At 39.8% G+C, this 24,152-nt stretch overlaps 1 non-coding gene across 1 annotated transcript; it reads right to left on the bottom strand.

The window, feature by feature from the left end:
* Positions 1-1,673: 1,673 nt before the first annotated feature.
* TRNAM-CAU lies at positions 1,674-1,747 on the bottom strand. The gene has a single exon. It is a non-coding gene; the product is annotated as a tRNA-Met (tRNA).
* Between the last annotated feature and the right edge of the window lie 22,405 nt (positions 1,748-24,152).

Here is a 24,152-nt window from a genome sequence, read left to right as displayed (position 1 = left end):
TGCAAATTTATTCTAAATAATGGGAAAAGGTTTTTCTCCATTCTGGAAAAAAAAAAATGTTTCCTTTTTTCCTGTCCTTCCAAAGGGCTATAAGTACCGACTCTGGTTCATTCAAAATGTGGGGTGAAAATCACAAACTTACAGGTTGTTTCTCTCCACGATGGACCATCCAGTCTTACCACGTTGCCTGCTTAACCATCTTGACCTCCTGAGCACTTATCTTTGTATTCAGACCCTGCGATATTCTCAGATTGTGGTGTTCCTTGGCAAAGCTTTCTGCTTTTCCCAAAGAGCACTAATTGTTCAGGCTAATTTAGGACTCTTTCCTCACCCAGGGACTATGGGAAACTTTAGAGGGAAGTCTGTACTATCCAGGAAGAGAACACTGGTTCTGACTTTGATCTGCATATCCACTAGTCAACCCCCTAGTGAGAACATTCCGCAAAAGCTCAGTGTGAGAGGCCAGCATTCCACAGGGAGAAGGCAATCAAAAAGTAGCTAATGTTTACTGTGCAGTTCCTACTGCTCAGACTCATCTCTAGGTGCTGTGAATCCACCCAGAGAAACCCACAGTCCTCATTTTCCATGTGAAGAAGAAACATGAAAGACTTACCATCCCAGTTCTCCTGTACCTTCATTTATCCAACCGAGACTCGTAGCCTCACATGCAAAAATCTCTCATACCCCCAGTTCTTCACACAAGGACTATGAGAAACGTTAGAGGGACGTCTGTACTAGCCAAAAAGAGAACCCTGGTGGGCTCTGACTTCAGTCAGTAAATCCACTAGTCAACCCCCTAGTGAGCACCTATGACACAAGCCTAGTGTGAGTGGCCCACATTCCACAGGGAAGCCAAAGCAGTAGCTAATGGAACTGCTCAGACTCATCTCTAGGTGCTGTGAATCCACCCTGAGAAACCCACAGTCTTCCTCTTGCACGCAAAGAAGAAACGTGAAAGATTTACCACCCCAGTAGTCATGTACCATCGTTTATCCAACCAACTCAAGTAGCCTCACGTGCAAAAATCTCTCATACCCCCAGTTGCCTCGACAGGTAAAAATTACTGTCATGACAGTGTTAGAATAGAAACTTTGGACACAGGAGGCCCAGCAAGACGACTGGAGGCTAAATGATGTCTCCCAGGTGACAACCTCCCTGACTCTTCCCCTGAAAGCTGAATGTGTCAGCTCGACGCTCCCGACACCTTTATTGCCTAATGATTCCCTCACAGTAGACTTGGTCACACAACTTGTTAGGTATTTTTCTTGTTTCCTTTCTGTTTCTCCCCCAGTCCTCCCAAGTGGGATGCAATTTCACGAGGGCGGGAATATTTGCGTTGTATTCCGTGTTGACTCGCTGCCCAAACAGTGTCCTAAGAAGATGAGTGCTCTAGAAATCCTGATTGTGTGATGGAGAGAATGAAGGACTTCGCCGCGGCTAATTTCGGCTGGGCGGCGTCGAGAGCACGAAGGTGGACTAGAAATTTCCCCCGCTTCCTGTGCGAGCTGGAGAGGAAGCCCAGTTTCATCGGACAGCTGGCAGTTAGTGGTGTAATGTAAATGTTTCCACCGGGAGGCTGAAAAGAAGCAGGAGAAGGAAGTGATTTTCGTGCTGTCAGGGTAAGACACAGTGTTGGCGTTTTGTAATTTGGTGTGGGGGAGGCTTCAAAAGTCTGCCTTCTCTGAGGTTCAAACTCAGGACCTATCAGATTATGAGACTGACGCGCTGCCGGCTGCGCCAAGAGGGCGACAGTGTTGTTGTTTTTGCCATGGAGGTATAGACGCTTCTGCTCTAGCACGGCTGCTGCTTTGTCACTTCCTAGCCTTCTCAGAACATCAGTAATGCCACTTGGAAATTACTCCACATCAGCTAAAGCTACACCTGAGGGGCTCCACACCCAGGACCATTGGAGTCCACGCCTGTCCAGGATTCACCTAACGATAGGACCGTGCGGGCTGGGGGACCAGGGACAATCACAGTTGTCTTTGGCTGCTCTTTTCTGGTGTGGCCCAGTGACCTGGGTTTTCCCTCCCTCACAAATCTTAGTCACTCTTCCTTCCACCTTCCATGGTCTCCTTTGGTGAAAAGTAACATAGAAGGTGCTCACTTAACAGTAGTTCACTGGTCTGACCAACCGCGTGATTGAATGAGCCAAGAAATAGTCCTCTAATGTCTTTTGTCCATACTACTCTATCTTACTCTCTATCTCCACTTGCATCTACCAAAAAAAAAAAAAAAAAAAAAAACACCACAAACGGGAACTTTTAATAATACCCGTGTTTGTGTGTGTGTGTTTACAATGTTGTGTGTCATTAATTATAGTAAGAGATTTACCTATTTCCCCTGATAACAAAAGCAGATAAAGTCATTACAAAAAAAGAAAGCTATAGGCTGATATCCCTCATGAACATAAAGGCAAAAAATAATTTAAAATGTTAACGAATTGAACTCAGCATTACTTATATAATGCACCATGAATTTTGAAAGGTTGCCTCAGGAATGAAAAATTAGTTTATCATTGGAAAGCCAATCACATATAATATGCCACATTAATATGATAAAAAGTATATAATAATCTCATATAGATGCACAAAAAATATTTGAACCAATTCACCACCCATTCATGATTTATTTAAAATTCCCAGTAAATGATGAATACAAGAAAACTTCCTCCCATGAGTAATGGGCATTTAAGAAATTTCTACAATTAACAACGTAGGTAATGGTAAAAAAAAATAAGTGCACGCTTTTTAAGATTTGGAAAAATGCAAAATGTCCATTCTTACCATTTTTATTCCACATTTTCCTGGAAACCCTAGCTAGTGCAAAAAAAAAAAAAGCGATGAATTCATAAATGAGTGAATGAATGGCATACCCATTTTTGAATACGAAAATCATATTTTTTTTGCAAACAACATAATCAGGTACATAGAAAATCCTAATTAATACAAAGATAAGCATTATAACTACGAGTAAATTTAGTTACGTCATAGGTTACAACAATATACAAAAATTAATTGTATTTCTATATACTAGCAACAAAACATGGAAAATTAAATTACCATTTTTAATAGAGTTAAAAGAAATAAAATACTTAGAGATAAACTTGACAATGTGCACAATATTTGTACATAGACATCTACAAGAGATTGCTGAAACTAAAGAAAGCCCACACAACTGGTGTCATTTGCCGTATTTACAGATTGAAAAATTAAATATTATTAAGATGTCAGTTTTTTCTCTAAATTAATCTGTAGATTCAATGAAATCCCAATCAAATCATAGCAAGAGGTTTTTTAGAAACTGATAATTTTATTCTAAAGGACCTAGAATAACCAGAATAATCAGGAAAAATAAAAACAAAGTTAGAGGATTTACACCACATAATTTCAAGACTTATTATAAAGCTACAGCAGTCAAAATTGTGTAGTATTATCTCAAGGATGCTTATATAGATTAATGAAACATAATAGAGAGTACAGAAATAGAACTATATATCTGGTCAATTGATTTGTGACAAATGGAAAATGTAATTTAATGGAAAAAAGGAAAGTTTGTTTAACAAATGGTCTCAGGCAACTAAATATGGAAAAAAATTATTCTCTACCCTTACCTCAAATCTTATACAAAAATTAAATCAAAATGCCTTCTATACATAAAGTTTAACACTAAAATTATCAAATCTGCAAAATACAATAAGAAAATAAATCTGCACATATTTCATGTAGGCAAAGATTTCCTATAAGAGACTCATAAAGCATAAGCCCTTAAAAAAAGATACATTGGACTTTATAAAATTTTAAAATGTGTGTTTTCTGAAAAACAATATTAAGGAAATGAAAAGATAAGAAATAGACTTAAAAAATTTTCTTATATTTTATATACACACATATTTATTATATACAGACATACAACTAAGGACTTGTATTGAGAATATGAAATTGAGGAATCTACACTCAATCATACAGTCATAAGGATACTCGAAAAAAAACTTGAGCATACATTTTACAAAATATGAGCATGACTAAAAGATACATTAAGAGATGTTCAGCAACATTAATCAGTACAAATATGCAACTTCAATCTAAGTGCAAATTAATACTACACATGAACTGGAATGGCTAACATTAAAATGACTGACAATATCAAGTGCTGACAGCATATGGAGTAACCAGAACTCTCACACATTGATAGTGGTCATGTAAATTTAAGGAACCAGTTTGGAAAAATACTTGGCAGTTTATTATAAAGGTAAACATATGCTTAATATATGACTTAGCAATTCTCCTTTTCACCCAAGTCAAATAAAATCATATGCTCACTAAAACCTTCTACATGAATTTTCATAGCAGCTTTATTAATACTAGCCAAATGTCTATCAGCAGGTAAATGACTAATAAATTTTCTAGCATACTCATATAAGGGAATAGTAGTTAGCAATAAAAAAATGAACAACTAATACATGCAACAATATGAATAAATCTTCAGTATATGTTGAGTGAAAAAAACAGACACTAGATAGTACAAACTGCATGACATTGAAGAACAGACAAAACTCTACAACCAACTGATCTTTGACAAAGCAGACAACAATGCACCCTGGGGAAAAGAAGCCCCATTCAATAAATGGTGCAGGGAAAATTGGATAGCCACATGCAGAAGAATGAAACAGGACCCCTATCTCTCACCACTCACAAAAATTAATTCAAGATAGATAAAAGACTTAAATGTAAGGCATGAAACCATAAAAATTCTAGAAAGAAAATGTAGGGAAACTCTTCTAGATATAGGCCTAGGGAAAGAATTTATGACTAAGACCCCAATGGCAATTACAGCAACAACAAAAATAAAGGGACTTGATTAAATTAAAAAGCTTCTGCACATCTAAGGAAATAATCAAGAGCAAATAGACAACCTACAGAATGGGAGAAAATATTTACAAACTATACATCCAATAAAGGGCTAATGTCCAGAATCTACAAAGAACTCAAACAAATCAGCAAGAAGAAAACAAATGACCCCATTAAGAAGTGGGCAAAAGGCATGAACAGAGGTTTTTCAAAAGAAGATAGACGAATGGACAACAAACATATGAGAAAATGTTCAACATCACTAATCATTAGGGAAATGCAAATAAAAACCACAGTGACATATCACCTTACTCCTGTTACAATGACTTTTATTAAAAAGTCCAAAAACAATAGATGCTGGCATGGATGCAGAGAAAAAGGAATGCTTATACACTGTTGGTGGGACTGCAAATTAGCACAACCTCTATGGAAAACAGTATGGAGATTTCTCAAAGAACTAGAAGTAGATCTACTATTTGATCCAGCAATCCCTGGGTACCTACCCAAAGGAAAAGAAGTCATTTTATCAAAAAGACACCTGCACTTGAATGTTTATTGAAGTACAATTCACAATTGCAAAGATGTATAATCAATCCAAGTGTCCATCAGTTCATAAGTGGATTAACAAATTGTGGTATATGTATACCATGGAGTACTACACAGCCATAAAAAGGATGAATTCATGTCTTTTGCAGCAATTTGGAAGGAATTGGAGACCATTATCCTAACTGAAGTATCTCAGGAATGGAAAAACAAACACCACATGTACTCTCTAATACATTGGAACTAACCAATGGGTGCACATGTGCACAGAGGGAATTAAAAGTCATTGGAAATCAAGCAGGGGGAAGGGGGGAGGAGGGGAGGAGCAAAAACCTACCTAACGGTGACAATGAACACTATTCGGGTGCTGGGCACACTTATAGCCTTGAATCAAGCATTACAAAAGCTATCCATGTAACAAAAACATTTGTACTCCCTTAATATTTTGAAATTTTAAAAAAACTAAAAAAAGAACAGACAAAACTCATTGAGAGAAATCAGTTTAGTGGTTGCATGAAACTGTGGTGGAGGCGTGTGAGGGAGATTAATAGCAAAGGGCCCTGAGGGAACTATTTGAGATGAGGGATGTTTTGGGTTGAATTGTGTCCCCCCAAAAAGATATGTTGAAGTCCTAACCTCTAGTACCACAGAATGTGACATTATTTGGAAATAAGTTCTTTACAAAGGTAATCAAGTTAAAATGAGGCCACTGGGGTGTACCCCTAATCCAATATGACTGGTGTCTTTATAAAAAGGGAAAATTTGGACACAGATACACAAGGTCAAGAAGAAAGACAAGGTGAAGACATTGAGGGAGAAGATAGCCTTTAACCACAGTGATGCATCCACAAACAGAGGAACTCCAAGAATTGCTGGAAAACCCAGAAGTGGATTCTCCCTTGGAGCCATCAGAGAGAGCATGGCCCTACTGAAAACTTGATTTCTGACTTCTAGCCTCCAGAACTGAGAAAATAAATATTTGTCGTTTTAAGCCACCCAATTTGGGGTATTTTGTAATTCCAGCCCAGGAAATTAATACAATGAAAATACTTCAATAAAGTTTATTAGAAAAAAATAGACATCACGATACTGAGCAGTGTAAAATAAATTAATGTAAATGAGTTTCTCAGTCTAATTCCTTCTGGAAAAAACAAAAAGAATTTCTAAATTCAATAATCTGAAATTCAGCAGAGAAGCTCCAGGCTCAAGGAGGAAACAGGTAACAACAGATCTGAATTCCCCTAAGTGGAGAAACAATTAGCAACACAGATACTTGATAAAAGGTAAGTTATTTGAAGGAACAATAAATGAAAACATACTTGGGCTTATATTCAGATTTGCAGCATGGATTGGATAAGGCGTAATTAAAAAGTGATGCATTCAACAGAGCATTGGGGTAAAGCTAACTAGTGACTGTACTTCCTTCTCTTTCATCCAATTGGGAGAGTGAAATCAAATTAGAATTAGAGCTTTCCTAATTTGATCCTTTCTCGGTCTCCCTTTTCCCCATGTTCCCACTCAGAGCAGAGGATGTTCACTGCCTTCCAGGTGTGAGGCTATCTTTGAGAACCCTCAGTCCTGGCTTTGCCATGCTACAGAAGTTCCTGGAGATTTTTGAGAAGTCTGAAAACTGAAGCGGGACATGGGATGATATTTGTGTTCCAGTTATAAAAAATAGATTGGAAAAGCAGGCACACAAATGGGAATTAGTCCAAGTGGTAGAGTGCTCATTTAGCATGTGAGGGGTAATAGGATCGCCACCTGCTCCAACTTTTGTTTCCTTCCTCCACCTGCTCCAACTTTTGTTTCCTTCCTCCGGCAAACCCTGGGCTACCAACGGTTTCTGGTAAATACTTTTACTGGATTCGCCTCTTTTTATTTGGCTTAGTGTCACCCTGTTCTGTACTTCTGTGGTAGGTTAAAGAAAAATGATATACAGCATTACATACAAAAACAGAAAAGGAAAAGATTAGTCACAAATGACCTTTACAAAGACAGTTTTGGGGCTTCCGCCTGAAGTTAATAAAAAATATTTTTGTTGGAAAAATCAAAGTTTTGGGTACAAAGTGTGAAAAACAGCCTGGGAATTTTGTCTGGAGGCCCAAGCACATTTACCTGAAAATGTGTTGACTTTTTACTTTTATTCATATTGACAAACCATGGTCAGGTAAAGGATGAAAATTTGTCTTCTATTAGATTATCTGAGAGTTGGCTAGGTATTAAGAAGAAAGACAAAGCAGGAAAGAGAGATATGGAAGGAGGATGGGTGAAGGTAGAAGCTAGCATTTAACTCTGGTAGTGAGGTACTCTCTCACTAAGGAAGGTGACATTCAATCCTACAATTCACCTCTCCACAGAGATCATTCTGACAAAAATGTGGTGCTTAAAATAAATCAGTACATAGATTTTCCTCCAACTTCCAAGATAAACCACATAAAAAATGTATTTTTGAAACTGCAACACTATCCCCTGCCCAAAGAAACTGCATGAGGTTCTGTATGAACCATACATCATGTGACATTTAGCTCAGCTGGCCATAACAGAGCTCAAAATGCTGAAAAGAGCATTTGATCTCTGTATAGACAGGCTGGCTCCAGGAAGACTGGCTTCCTGTAAGTTCCTAAGGCTGCCATCAGGTTCTGCCTCTCTTTCCATCCTTCTCCCTTTTCCATCACACAAATCTCTGTTTGACGCCACTTGATTCCTCCCAGCATTGTTCTATGTTAATCATAATGCCAAAACAATTTTATTGATTAACTGTGCTTTTCTATTTTATCTCCTTATTTGTAAATGAACCCAAAATGGCATAAATAATAAAGTGTGTTGTCAAATTTGTGTCCCACATGAGCAGTCTTTCCCATCCTTAGGATGTGCACTCCTCATAAACTGGGAACATGAAGGAGGGCTCTGAAGCTCCCCCGAACCACCTGCAGCTCCATGAAGGCAATTGGCTAATTAATGCCTGCACCCACCAGTCACTCTGAGGATAATGCCTTCTCACTCTTTCCAATCTTTTTCAAACAAAGAAATTCCTATGGGTTTGTTAGTCCCTGGCTCAAGCTTTTCATCCTTTGTCCAGTTTTGACTGATCTGAAAACTCTCTCCTTTGAGGCTTCTAAATTACCTGTATAGCATGTCCTCATTCAACAAATGTTAATTAAGCAAAATCCCTACGTGATGCTAGTTAGACAAAATGACCTGTTCCTATCCTAAATGAAAATTCTGCTTTAGTGAAAAACAGATCTGTAATCTACTACAACGGTGAGATAATTGAGCTAATGTAGCCTCTACTAGGATAACAAGGAAAAGCCCTCTTCTGTTGGCCTGGGAAACTGAAGAAGTGGACAGGCATAAAAAGGACCAAGGAGAGTGTGGTGCCCAATAGACTAAGAGAAATGGGGGATGGGAGGGATGGCAAGAGAAGTGCTCAAAGAGCAGACATTGTATAGCCTCCAACTGTTTTCCCTTTTGGCTGGGAGATCCTTGAGGTCTGTAGTGATAAATTTCCATCAGTTTTCCACATGAAAAATGAAGACTATAGACTATTTCTAGGCATTTTACCTGTATTAATACATATACAATATCTAAAATAGTACCTAGACCATAACAATTGTTAAGTAGTATTACTTGCTGCTGTTGTTGCAGTTTCTGTAACAGAACTGTTGGCCTCCACTGTGCCTGGTACTCAATAAGTACTTCAGCAATGAATCTACAGATTGAGATTAAAATTCTCAAGCTTTCTCTTCCTCAACCTTCCATGGTTCTCCTTCATTCCCTGAGTCCTACAGGAGGAGGAAAGTACTCTGTGTAGCCTCAGGAACTGTATGTTCTCTGGGAAATCCAAGAATTCTCCCCTATGGACAAGTATATCTGGGGAGTACATTAAGGGTTACATCAAAGATGAGAGGGAGGCAAGAAGGTCAAGATCTTTAAATGGGATACTTGGATCAGAGGAAAATGCCTGTGTTAGACAAAACATTATGGTCACTGCGGGGCGCGGTGGCTCACGCCTGTAATCCTAACATTCTGGGAGGCCGAGATGGGTGGGACGGGTGGATCGCTAGAGGTCAGGAGTTCGAGACCAGCCTGAGCAAGAGTGAGACCCCCGTCTCTACTAAAAAATAGAAATTATCTGGACAACTAAAAATATATATAGAAAAAAAAATTAGCCGGGCATGGTGGCGCATGCCTGTAGTCCCAGCTACTCGGGAGGCTGAGGCAGGATTGCTTGAGCCCAGGAGTTTGAGGTTGCTGTGAGCTAGGCTGATGCCACGGAACTCACTCTAGCCCGGGCAACAGAGCAAGACTCTGTCTCCAAAAAAAAAAAAAAAAAAAAAACATTAAGGTCAAATGTGTTGATTCGTATGCACAATTGGAAAGGAATATAGAAAATAGCTCTTGCCTATTAAACTCAGAAAGGAAAAAGGGTTAAAATTTTGACCATTCTTTCAGGACAAAGGGAAGTTATCATTTCAGACTCAATAACCCAACAGATACTCAGGACTGGGCAAGAATTGACACCAGTGGGTGTGTTCTCTACCTTTTCTCACAACTATTCTTCAGTCCGACTGAAGCAAAGCCCTTATTTTCATTTAGACCCAGTAGCCTCTTAAAATTCTCTCCCAGCCTCTTCTCTTGTCCCTACCCTGGGCTGCTGGTTTGCGCCTTTGAGAAGTTAAGAAAAATTAGGTTTTCAGGATACCTGGACTTCTCTGGAAGGCAGAGGCAGGAACAGGTTTGCCCGAGGCCTGGCCCAAAGGTACGGTGCAGTTGCCTTGAGGCTCTGTGGCTGAGAGAAGCTGCCCCACCACTTCTGGGTGACCGTGCCTGCAAGGAGCAAGTGATACTCACAACTCTGGAGCAAGCTGGAATAGCTGTGAATAGCTGCCAGCATGCCAGGCGTGTCTGGGTAGTGTTTCTTCATCTGGAATATGCTCTCTTTACTTCCGGGAGATCACAAAAGTGAAATTGGGAAGTTGAGAGAGAGGTCTTCCTCCGTGCTCTTCTTTGGAGATCACTATTCACAGTCCAGGCTCACAAAGCTTTGCCCAAGGCAACATCTGACAAGTACCACCCTCAATCTTCTACTGCCTGGAGCTGGGCCCGCCCGAAGTTCGCGGCAGCCCCCCCAATAACCTGAAAAGTAGGGGGGGTGACATATCTTCTCATAACCTAGTGGTGAGGGATTAGCTCAAGTGGTAGAGCGCTTGCTTAGCATGCTAGAGGTAGTGGGATCGATGCCCACATTCTCCAGTTTCTTGTTAACCTTTGTATATTCGTTTCTTCGGTTAAACAGAGCTTCTTACCCCGGAAAAAATGACACCTCTCTAGTACCCCTATTGGTGCTCTCCTCAAAGACTCCACCTCTCTAGTACCCCTATTGCTGCTCTCCACAAAGACTCCCCTTACTCCTATTTCCAGCCTCCTTTCCTTTCTACTCTTGCACCAGGTTTGGTCCTCCTAAGTAATCAGATCTCAAAGCAAAGTTCCTGTCCTGAGGCAAGCACAGCTAAAGTGATGCCCATATGATCTCTCCCTACTCCATCTTCTTCACAAATATTGCCACCTCGAGAAAGTATCTTACTTTATAGATTTAGGGCATACAAGTGCAGTTTTGTTATGTGGACACATTGTGTAGTGGCAAAGTCTGGGCTTTTAGTGTACTCATCACACAAATAGTGTACATTGCACCCAATAGGTAATTTTTCATCCCACGCCCCTGTCCCAGGACAATAATATATTTTGCTTTGTTGTTTCCATTACAATTTATAGTTCTTAATTTCATGGAAGGGAGCAGGCCACATCTGGGGGAGGCCACAGTAAGAATTGCCAGATTAATTAGCACAGATATCCAAGAATATTCTGCTGTTTTATCTTTAAAAAGTTATAATTATCAACGGGCTATTGAAGCTATGGCTGTCTAGGAGGTGGCTTTGGGGTTGGAAATTCCAGGCTCCATCTTTGTACCACCATTCATAGTGCACCTAGCCATGTATAAGTGGAAAAACCATGTATATAGAGAAAATAGTTTATTTATATGTGATCCAAGATAAGCATTTTTTAAGTTTAAAATTTCAATTAAATATTCCATCCTTTAGACACGAAAGGGAATGAAATAATTTTTGTTTGCTTTTAGGTTGCTAAATAAAATAATTGTTAGAAAGAAATCAACGTTCAGCTTTAATTTTTGATGCTACAAGATCCCTTTGGAAACAGTGTCCATGCAGTGTCTGGAGAGTGTTGTTTAGGTTTCTGCTTCCTAATCTATTCCCCTCCAACAATACTGTTGGTCCATTGTGCTCCACGCTCGCCCTAGTCCATCTCATCCATAAATAGGCCACTAGCTCCCTAGATCAGCAGCAGTGGGCTTTCCCTTGAAATCTGGAGTGCTGAACAAACCTCCTTCAACTTAGTTATCTCAGGGCATTGTCATGGATTACATTTTTTACTTTCATCCACAAAGGAATCTCATTTTCACTGGTGCTCCTAGCAACTTTAGGGATCTTGTCCTGGAAATTCCATATTAATTGAATGCATAAATAATAAGCTATTTAGATGACTCAGATAAAAGAGTGGTTAACTGAGCTTTGGTGGAAGCTCATTCTGATGGAAACTTGATCCAGGGTCTGATAGATCTCTAGGATGTCTCTTGTTCAAGAGATGAGACTGGGAAAAGATGTGAGGGTATTATCTGTAGAGTGAGTGGCAGGTATGGGGATTAACAGTTGGTCTTTATGGAACTGCAGGAAAATTGGCAGAGCCAGAGCTCCTCCAGATTACATCTCAGGGTCTGCAGGGGATGTCATATTGGCTGACTTCTGCCATCTCCTTTAAGCCCTGCACCCCAGCAGACACTGTTTGATCTTTCCTCACAACGGGCTTGAACTGTAGGTTGGTAGGGAAGTGAATGCTAGGTTTGAAGTTTCTGTGGCCTAAACTCCTTTACTCCAGAACCTGTAGGCATTTGGTGAAGTACTTCAGATTCCACCACCTTGCCCTCAGGCCATTAGAGCCCACTGGGAACTATGAGTCTGCCTGGGCCTATTACCAGACCTCAGCCCACATAATCTCTAGTACTCTAACTTCTCTAGGTTCCTATCATTGCCTTTTCTTGTTTTTCAGGTTAAATACCCACATAAATCCAGTTCCAAGTAATGGAGAGGTCTTCTTGTTGTTAAAATGAACTTCTCTCAGCTCCTATAACAAGGAGTGGATGCCTCCTCCCACCTGCCATATAGCACTCTGCATCGAGGAGAAGAAAATGATCACTCCCCCAAGTACAGACCTTCTTCCACTTTGAGCATCTCTGCGCATTTAGAGATTCCTCCCCTTCTCTCTTCCTTGATTTCCCTTCATTGCCCACATACAGTCTGTTGGAGTCTTGGTCAAAATATTGCCAGCCCTGTCATGGGAACCACTGGGTGGGGAGGGGGGGGACACACTTCAAAGGTGTCCAATGTTTCCCTGTCCTCTGTGTGCCATGAAATTAAAAGAGAAAGATCAATTAAAGAAAGTCAATGTTTTCAACATCTGCATCCATCCGTACAACTCTGAAGTGGTCAGCTGGGAAGCAGTGGTTATGCATCCAGAGAGAAAGAAGGAGCAAAGCCAGAGAATAGGGACGTGTACCCTGCTGGCTCCTGCTTGCCACGACAGCGAGTTACCATTCCCCCAACAACCATCCCCGCCCTCTCGCTATTAGCTATTTGTGGCACGTGGTTATTTCCGGACTAGACATTGTATGCCCCACCTGGTTTTTCAGGACCATTCAGCATTCTGGAGCTCCACTAGCACCAAGGTGGAGCCAGCACCGGACTCAAGGTGGAGAGTCCCTCTTAAGAAACAGGTACTGCGCGGCCCTGGTGCGCATGTCAAATGAGGACCGGGAGGAAGTTACTGTGGGAAAGCTCTGGCCCTGACGCAATTCCACTCTCTTGCTATTTTTGAAAAGAAGAAATTAAGTCTTAACGGCAAATAAGTGCAGCTAGCCAGGATGCTCTAATGATATTCTCTCTAAAGGAAATGTGGTTATCGTATACACCTGCAGTCCCCAAACCCTGGGCTGCAGACTGGTACCAGTCTGTGGCCTGTTAGGAATCCAGCTGCATAGCAGGAGGTGAGCAGTGGGCTAGGGAGCAAAGCTTCATCTGTATTTGCAGCCGCTCCCCATCACTCGCAGCACCGCCTAAGCTCCACCTCCTGTCAGATCAGCAGCTCCGTTAGATTCTCACAAAAAAACGTACTGTAAACTGCACACGCAAGGAATCTAGGTTGTGGGTTCCTTATGAGAACCTAATGCCTGATGATCTGAGGTGGAGCTGAGGGATGACGCTAGTGCTGGGAAGCAGCTGCAAATGCAGATCATGATGAGCAGAGAGGTTTGATTTACAATAAATGTAATGTGTTTGAACCATCCTCCTCACACCCAGGGAAAAATTGTCTTCCATGAAATCCACCCTGGTGCCAAAAAGGTTGGGGACCACTGGTCTACACTTAAGACAAGTACAAGGAGAATAAGCTTTCTTTACAGACAGCACTTTCTCTGAGGCTCGAACCCAAGACCTTCAGATTATGAGATTAAGGTGCTGTCCACTGCACCAAGAGGGAGACCAAAAGCTGTGTGCACTCAGGTTCTACAGCGACCATCTAATTTCTTTTTCCAGACGGGCTACTTCCTGTATTTCTAGTTTTCTTAGCTCAGGGTCACTAACTCTTAAAGATAACTAAGCCCCTCATAGCCCTCTTTAATCCTGCTGAACAGAACCTCACAGAGGAAACCATGGTGTACCCACTAAACAATTGTGCCTGACCTGATTTTCTGTTGCTCTGGATCTCCATTCCCTCAGATATATTAATAGGTATTTTACTGTCCATTGTCTCCTCTGTTGGAATGGTAGGTTCTCACTAAATAGTAGTTGAATTAATAAATAGCTTCCAAACATGCCTGCAGTCTACATTTACTTGTTGTAATTTAAATCTGCATTTCCACCTATGTCATCTGAGATATTCCCCTCAAAATATCACAAACTGATTTTATGATGAATCCCCGTGTTCTCTTCACCTCTATGTCTCCAAAAACTCTATTAACGATTTTATTGACATCATTTCATTTAGTTCAATTTATCTTTTTGCCATAAACATATATATCATTATCCCCATCTTACTGGTGAAACTGAGGCTCAGCAGAACTAAATACTGCTGATAAGCAGCAATGCTAGATATCGAAAGCAGATTTTGCTTTACAAAAAGTGTGCTGTTTCTCCACTCTAGATGATGTTCTCTCCACCATTCTTCTCCACATAATCACACTGATTTGTTAAGTGAATAGTTATAGAATTTCAGATTTTTTAGTCCATCCAACAAATGTTAATTCACAACCTGCCATATAGCTGGCACTTGTGTTCAAAACTGCCAAGTCAACCTTGACACTTTGTCCTTCAAATTTCCACAAAAAAACTTAAATCATTAGTATTCAAAGCGTGGTGCTCAGACCCACAGAGGTTCTGAGATGCTTTCAGGGTGTCTGTGAGGCCAAAAATATTTTCATAACAACATCAAGACTTTATCTGCAATGAAAAAAGCCGATAGTGCAAAAACAACAGGGGTAAAACTATTGGATCAAGGCAGTGACATTATGAGGTACTAGTAGTCACTGCGTCCATTGCTGCTATACACAAGGGGGCGGGGGAAGTGCTAACTACTTAAAAATATCATCGATGAAGCAGTAAAAAATAATTGTTATTAAATCTCAACCCTTAAGTACATGTCTTTTTAATATTCTGTGTGAATAAATGGGAAGTGCAGATAAAGTACTTCAACTGTGAATCAAAAGAAAATGTTTGTTTCCAGGAAAAACATTCAGGTGATTTTTGAGTTGTGAGCTGCTTTTTCTTTCTTTCTTTTTTTTCATGGAGCACCACTTTTATTTGGAGAAACAAGTAATAGTCAACACTAAATATAACACTATTTTATATTTAGACTTTGGTTATTGGCAGAAATTTTCTCAAAAACCAAAGAAAAGAGACTCTCACTGTAAAGAAAATTGACAGTTTTTGTTTACAATGAAAAAATTCTAGCTTGCAAGTGAAAGTTAGCATTTAGAAAATTTCATGAGCTGGCAGCATTCCAAGCATTAGAGGCTTTTCTGATGAGATTGGATGGTTTTAATGAATGTTCTTTTTGGTTTGTTTGATACTATATACTGAAATGTTTCAACATTTAGAAAAGCTAAATATCTCAGTGGATCAACATTACAATATGTCACAAAATCACACAGGGGTAAAAGATCCATTTAAAGTTAGTGATGTGGCTTTAGATTCCACATTGCAACCAACCCTAAAGAAATTTACAGCTGTCAAGTTTGGGTGTAAGTCAAAGAATATCCACAATTACCTGAAAAAGCTGTTAAAATATGACTTATTTTTTTCTAAGTGCATATCTGTGTGAAGCCAGACTTTCTTCATATGCTTAAACCAAAATTTTATATCTTAACAGTTTGAATATGGAAGCAAATATAAAAATTTATATTTATATTTACATTTTATATCCTACCTTTATTCTAGTAAGCCAGTCATTAAAGAGAGTTAAAATATATAGTTATTTTTCATAAATGTTTTCATATAGTTATTTTTCAACATATAGTGGTTTGATCATTGTTATTTTAGAAAAAATTAACATTTTTAACCTTTCAGTTTTAATTTTTAATGTGATAAATACTAATAGATATAATCCACAAATATCTTTGAGTTTCACAATAGTTTTTAAGACTATAAAGAGTCCTTACACCAGAAAGCATGAGGAGAGCTACTATAGATTATTTCTGCACAATCTCACTTGAATCTCTCACTCTTCCTTTTCATTCCATCATTCATTCTACTCATAACTATTGAGATGTTTTGTTTCAGGTACTGTACTAGGCTTTGAGGATTCAAAGGTAATTGAACAATCCCTGACCTCAGGAGCTAACAGGATAAACAAAGGCCCAGTTCCCATACTCTCAAACTTCCTGATTCTTATAGCTAAATATATCCCTCCAAATATTTCATTTTTATAATGTAACTCTTCTTCTCTGTATTAGTTTGCTAGGGATGCCATAACAAAATATCACAGATGGAGTGACTTAGAAATTTTTCTCAGTTCTGGGGGCTGGAAGTCCTAGATCAAGGTGTCAGCAGGTTTGGTTTCTCCTAAGGTCTTTCTCCTTGACCTACAGATGGCCACCTTTTTGCTGTGTCCTCACATGTTTTTTCCTGTATGCATGCACATCTCTCTCTCTCTTTCTCTCTCTCTCTCACCACCCTACCCCCATCTCTTCTTATAAGGACACCAGTCAGATTGGATTAGGGTCTTCTTTAACAGCATTATTTTAACTTTATCATCTCTTTAAAGGCCCTGTCTCCAAATACAGTCACATTCTGAGGTATTGGAGGTTAGAGTTTCAATGTATGAATTTGGTGGATGGGTGGGGACAGGGCATAATTCAGCTATAGCATGCTCAGAACTGTTTACATTTTCACCTCTAGATTTCCACTAGGTTTTGCTACTGGAAAGCACTACTTGATTTCATGAGTATTTTAAAGCCTCCTTATTAAACAGGCCATCTACCTTTTCTTATCTAGGAATTCCCACCTCCATGCCTGGTCCATTCACCCATGATTTCTACTGATCTCCATTCTTCAAAGCCCATTACTTATACTTATATTCTTACATGATCTTGGGGATTTTTTCTCTCTGAACTGCATGACTAATTGTCAGTAACTAATGATTTTTGCCATTATGGTATTCAGTATTGATGTGCAATATCTTTCATTAATACCCCCTATGTAGTAGTCACTGTATCCATAAGAAAGTGTAACCAGTAGGAACTACAGTCCAAAACCTCACATATGCATGGACTATTTATATTATTAGGTTGGTGCAAAAGTAATCGAGGTTTTAGCATTGTTGAAATTTGCCCTTTGATATTGGAATATATTCTTAAATAAATGTGGTTATGTTATACATTTTAATGTACATTTCCTGCTTTATGCATTTTTGCTAATGACTTATACCTTGCTGTTTATTTTATATTTACTTTAGACTATGGAAATGATGTTAGACAAAAAGCAAATTCGAGCAATTTTCTTATTTGAGTTCAAAGTGGGTCATAAAGCAGGAGAGACACTCGCAACATCAACAGTGCATTTGGCCCAGGAACTGCTAACTAACGTATAGGGCAGCGGTGGTTCAAGAAGTTTTGCAAAGGAGACAAGAGCTTTGAAGATGAGGAGTGCAGCGGTGGCCATCAGAGGTTGACAACGACCAACTGAGAGCAATCATCCAAGCTGATTTTACTACTACACGAAAAGTTGCCGAAGAACTCAACAGTCGACCATTCTACTGTCACTCTGCATTTGAAGCAAATTGGAAGGGTGAAAAAGCTTGACAAGTGGGTGCCTCATGAGCTGACCGAAAATCAAAAAAACTGTCATTTTGAAGTGTCGTTTTCTCTTATTGTACAAAACAACAATGAACCATTTCTCTATCGGATTGTGACATGCAACGAAAAGTGGATTGTATGCATGCAACAATCAGCAATGACCAGCTCAGTGGTTGCACCAAGAAGAAGCTCCAAAGCACTTCCCAAAGCCAAACTTGCACCAAAAAAAGGTCATGGTCACTGTTTGGTGGTCTGCTGCCAGTCTGATCCACTACAGCTTTCTGAATCCCGGCGAAACCATTACGTCTGAGAAGTATGCTCAGCAAATCGATGAGATGCACAGAAAACTACAATACCTGCAGCCGATGTTGGTCAACAGAAAGGGCCCAATTCTTCTCCATGACAATGCCCAATCACATGTCACACAATCAATGCTTCAAAAGTTGAACGAATTAGGCTACAAAGTTTTGCCTCGTCTGCCATATTCACCTGACCTCTTGCCAACCAACCACTTCTTCAAGCATCTTGACAACTTTTTGCAGGGAAAACACTGCCACAACCAGCAGGATGCAGAAAATGCTTTCCAAGAGTTCCTCGAATCCTGAAGCATGGATTTTTATGCTGCAGAAATAAACAAACTTATTTCTCATTGGCAAAAATGTGTTGATTGTAATGGTTCCTATTTTGATTAATAACAATGTGTTTGAGCCTAGTTATAATGATTTAAAATTCATGGTCCGAAACCGCAATTACTTTTGCCCCAACCTTAATATCTAAAGAAGTTCCCGACTCTAAGTCCCAATTCTGAAGGCAGTGGTAAACATCAGTCATTTGCTATGTTTTTATTCACTCAGGTTTAGGCCAAGCTTGTAGGATCTGATGCAGGTTCCAGGAAAAAGAGAGAGGAATGTAATGCTAAACTTCTTCCTATTTCTATCTGCCTGGTTTTTTTGGGTGGAAGCTCTGTAGCATCCATGCCACAGGTGATTAATCCTAAAACTCAGGTGTCTTCCTAATGTTAGGAGTATCTTTCCTAATGAACTCTCTCTCTCCTTGTTGGACTCTTATCATTTTTCTCGGCCAATGTTAGTAAGGGGTCTGCATGTCAAAATGCTCATAGACACTTGAGATGTTCTTCTCTTCCTTCTTATTTGGGCGAATCATTTTTTTTTCTTAATTCAGGGAAGTCCCTTCCCTCTGTATTCAAATTCCAAGCCAATATGCTTCCCTTATAAAACCTCTCCTCCATGCTACATCTTCAGACACTTTTCAGTTCTTGCCTTAGATCTTTGCGGGGGGGAGGGTACATATTTTTTGCTACAACTACTTTCTACATTGCTCTACACTTCTGTTTAAGCTGCAATAGGGACCTAAAATGAGAAAAAAAATACACATTTGTATCTCAAAATACATACCACAAAGGCAAATAGGGAACTGGTAACAATCGAGCAGTGATTATCTGCTTTTTGCTCTGGTTTTAAAAGTCCTTATGCTGTGGCTTATTTAAGGCAGGTAAGTTGGAGCTACAGGCTGAAACAAGATATTATTGTGAATGTCAGAGTAATTGGGACACATGCAATTCATGCTTATTCATAGAATACTTTTTATTTTATTTGCCATTTCTAAATAGAAATTATATCATATTTATACCCATACCAAAAAATTGGAAATGTCAAATGGCTTCTTTATGTTATGCACTGCTATGGTTTGAATAGTTGTCCCTTCCACATCCCATGTTGAAATTTGATCCCCAATGTCAGAGGTGGGACCTAGTGGAAGGTGTTTGGATCATGGAGCATACCCCTCATGAATAGATTAATACCCTCCTTGGGGAGGGGGGTGGTGAGTTCTCACTCTATTAGTTCCCTCAAAAGCTGGTTGTTAAAAAAGCCTGGCACTTCTCCTCACCCCATCTCCTCTCTCACCATGTGATCTCTGCACACACCAGCCTCTTTGCCTGCTAGCACATAAGTCTACACAGAGGCCAGGATTTCTTAGAGTATTCCAACCACCACATTATAAGGCTTGGGTTGGTAACAACCACCTAACAAGAGACGTAGCCTGTAACAAAATAATTTTCTCTTTAGCTTCCACAGGGTCCTGCTTACTCTTTGCACCAGAAGAAAGCCAAAGATTATTTCCAGAACAGATGTCCCAGATACTGCTAAAAGTCAGCTTGTCTAGGAATCTGATTTGTACCCCGTAAGGTGAGATATGTCTATTTCAGCAGGAGGCTGGCCATAAGTTTAAAGGCTGTCTTAGTCCATTTAGTGTTGCTATAAAGGAATACATGAGGCTGGGTGACTTATAAAGAAAAGAAGTTTATTTGGCTTATGGTTCCACCTGCCGTACAAGAAGCATGGCACCAGTATCTGCTTCTGGTGAGGGCCTCAGGAAGCTTCCACTCATGATGGAAGGCAAAGAGTAGCTGGTATGTAGAGATCATATGATGGAGAGAGAGAGAAGGGAGAGAGGTGAGAGAGGGAGAGAGGGAGGGAGATAGAGAGAGAGAGAGAGAGAGAGAGAGAGAGAGAGAGAAGAAAGAGGAGGTATCAGGCTCTTTTTAACAATCAGTTCTTGTGGGAACTAATAGAGTGAGAACTCACTCATTACAGGAAGGACTGCACCAAGCCATTCATGACGGATCTTCACCCCATAACCAAAATACCTCCCACTGGCCCCAGTCCCAACACTGGGGATCAAATTACTACATGAGATTTGGAGGGGACAAAAATACAAACTATATCAAAGGCCAAGACAGAAATTTGCCCTAGATCCTTGAGTTCTCCTTGGGAGAGAGGCATGTTCTGCTGAGGAAGAAATTGAGCCATTAATGGGATAGGACAAGATATACTTAGCAATATCCCTCTGCTATTTCTCCCCACCAGATCTGAGCTAGCTCCCTCCACTTGAGGTCTTTTGAAAAGAGACTTTAGACATGGAAATCTCCAGTTTCCCAAATGAGGTTTTGCCCTCTCCATTCTGTTTACTCCTTCTCTACCTACTGGGCCCTCCATACTACCAATGTCATTTCTCACTACCTTTTAAAGCTGATGCTCTCCAGGTTTTCTTTTCCTTTATTTCTTTTTTTTTTCCTTTTTCTTTTCCTCCTCTACAGTCAAGAAGGTAATGCTCTCCAGGTTTTCTAACCTCTCTGAACCCTCTTATTCAGTGGCTATCAGTGCCTCATCATTCTCCCTAGCTACAACAGTTAATTTTTATTCTGCTTTCCACATAATTTCCAAAATGTTTGGGGTTCTATTCCTATGGAAAAATATGAATATGTGTATTATATTGTGGGGGTGATAGCTACCAGAGTCCTGTAGAAAATAAAAATAGACCACTTGACTTAATCCAGTATTTCCTACACTTACTTGACAACACAACCATTTTATGTGTCCCCTCCCTGTTCTCCCTCCTCCATCCCAGACCCCCACAACGCTATCATAACAGCCATGAACTGCCTATCTCTTTTTGTAAAGTCTCCTCTGATCCCCTAACCTCCAGACAGAAGAACCCAATTCCTTCAAAGTGCTTACTATACTTTGCATAGATCTCTCCTCTAGTCATATCTCTTATGCACAGGGATAGCAAATCAGAGCCCATTCTGACTGACTGACAGCAGACATTGTATTGAAAAGGAACCTGAGCCTAAGTTTCTGTTGAGTGGAAAAGAAAATCACTACTGATAGGTATTGGCCATGGATATGGGGAGGAGATTAGTGATTTTACCCATAGACTTGCCACCTCTGAACTAGGCATATATCTATTTCATTTTCAATTATGATTCCTAAAGGACAGGAACCAACTTTTTTTATTTTCTATTTCCATTGCCCAACTAGATTATAAGACAGAATGCAAACTGCATGAATTTTAAAGATACAATGAAATCACCACATTAATATTACACCAAATTAATTCCATACTTGTTAATTCTCCTTTTATTTGGGTGTACTTCAGTAAGAAAATCTGAGATGCCCTGGGAAATCAGAAAGTGAAGAACAACAATGCTACCCTATTGGAATTGTTGAACCATTAACACAGTGATTTATTTTTTAAAATATACTACTAGTTGTTGTCTTTGGATCAAATCAGAGGACAGTTTTATGATAATGTAACTCCTCTGAATCAGGTTCTGTTGAATGACTAAGAGAACAGATTGGAAACCTGATGCATATGACACCTGTAGGTTCCTTCCTCCAAATTTGTACAAAAAAAGGTTTCTGAACCACACCAAAGCAATACAGATCCATTTCCCTCCCTCTGATCTCAGATTCATTTTCCTGTTCAAGGCTAATTCCACTCCACTACTGTGGACCCAAGCTTCTCCTATCTCCTGAGTGGCCTCTCCATATTAAATGCCCCTTTTCTGAATCCTCATCCTCTTTCTCTATTGACATTTTCCCTTTAAGCTTTTCCCCAAATGTCTTCTACCCTGAAGCCCTAGGTCCTGTTACCTGTATACAACCCGTATCCTACGGTAGAGATAGATTTTCTTTGCTCATCTTCTTAGCCAAGCCTCTGTAAGGAACAAAATACTGCTTGTGTTCCCCTCTTCTCTTTCCACCACACTCCACAGAAACTGTCCCCACTAAAGATGAAAACAACTTCTTGAATCCTAAATTTCACAGACCCTCTTCATAGAGTCAGTATAGGATACTGGTAACAAGCACAGACAAGGAAGCCAGGGCACTGCTTCACAACAGTGGCACTTCTGACAATCTCTTTTTTTTTTTTTTTTTTTTCTTGAGACAGAGTCCCACTCTGTTCCCCGGGCTAGAGTGAGTGCTGTGGTATCAGCCTAGTTCACGGCAACCTCAACTCCTGGGCTCAGGCAATCCTTCTGCCTCAGCCTCCCGAGTAGCTGGGACTACAGGCATGCACCACCATGCCCGGCTAATTTTTTCTGTATATTTTTAGTTGTCCAGCTAATTTCTTTCCATTTTTAGTAGAGACAGGGTCTCACTCTTGCTCAGGCTGGTCTCAAACTCCTGAGCTCAAACGATCCTCCCACCTTGGCCTCCCAGAGTGCGAGGATTACAGGCATGAGAGTCACCACACTCGGCCTACAACAACCTCTTAATTGAAACTCTCCTACCTTGGATGTCATGATCTATTTTTGTTTTCCTCATAATTTGCTTGTTGCTCCTTCTTACTCTTTATCCTTGCTTCCATATTTAAAACTAAAATAAAATAATCTTTCTAAATATTTTAAATTTGGGAATAATTGCACTATTTCCATGCTAACAATTCCAGAAACAACTTCCCATTTCTTACAAGATAAAGTCCACTAACTGAAATCACATATATATCTCTGTGACTTATTTCCTGTCTTCCATTCTGGTCTCATGTTCAGCCAAGTCTATTCCTTCAAGCCTCACTTCATGCTTCACGTCCCACAGTCTTTTCTAACCCTTTCTCAAACAAAGTCTTAACTAAGTGCACCATCTCTATGCTCCCAGATCACTTTATGCAATTTCTACCTCTACCACACCTTACGACACCTGCAGTCTCCATACTAGACTGAGAGTCATTAAAAGAATGGTACTGAGTCTTACCTGCCTTTAAATTCCTAATATCCAGCACAGTGTCAGAATTGGAGGTGCTCAATAAATGTTTAAGTGAATAAAAAGAGACGTTGCTTGGACCAGTGTCTCTTGAAAGAAAAGGCTGAAGAGTTCAATTTAACACTTATTCAGATCTTTTTTATATGCAGTGCAGAGATCAGAATCCAGTTTGCTTTTTATTCCAATACTTTTCCACAATACGCTCACCACTACTGAGGTAGCCATAAGTACAGTGGTTGCAAGCTCTAATATCAGACTGTTCATATTTCACCTTCACCAGTTACTAAATATGTAATCTTGGGCAAGTTACTTAATCTCTCTGTGCACCACTTTCCTCCTAAGACATTAAATCACATAAAATTTGTGTTACAACTGAATAAGATAATACATGTAAAGTGATTAGAACAGTGTTTGGTACATACCATACACTCAAAAGAAGTTATTAAAAGTTATTTTAAATATTAAGACCACCTTGGATGGAATATTTTGGCCTTACTTAAAAGTTTCATTTTAAAAAAATCCACAAAACTAGAATATGCTGCAGCTCCTCTATGGAAAAATTCTGGAAGTAGGAACGTTAATGTTGAACATGTAACCCTGATGATGCTCTCAATGCTCTCTAACACCAGCACTTGGCTCACAGTTTCAAGTCGTTGGCCACGCTGCCGAGACTTCTATATTCCTGGTACTCATTCTTCCCCTTTGATAGCTGAGGGCTTTTTTTAAACTTTTTTTTCACTGAACAATTGATCCGGGAGAACATACACCTGTGTA

This window comes from Lemur catta, chromosome 5, assembly GCF_020740605.2.
Source record: "Lemur catta isolate mLemCat1 chromosome 5, mLemCat1.pri, whole genome shotgun sequence".
NCBI lineage: Eukaryota > Metazoa > Chordata > Mammalia > Primates > Lemuridae > Lemur > Lemur catta.
This window is presented reverse-complemented; position numbering and strand designations above follow the sequence as displayed.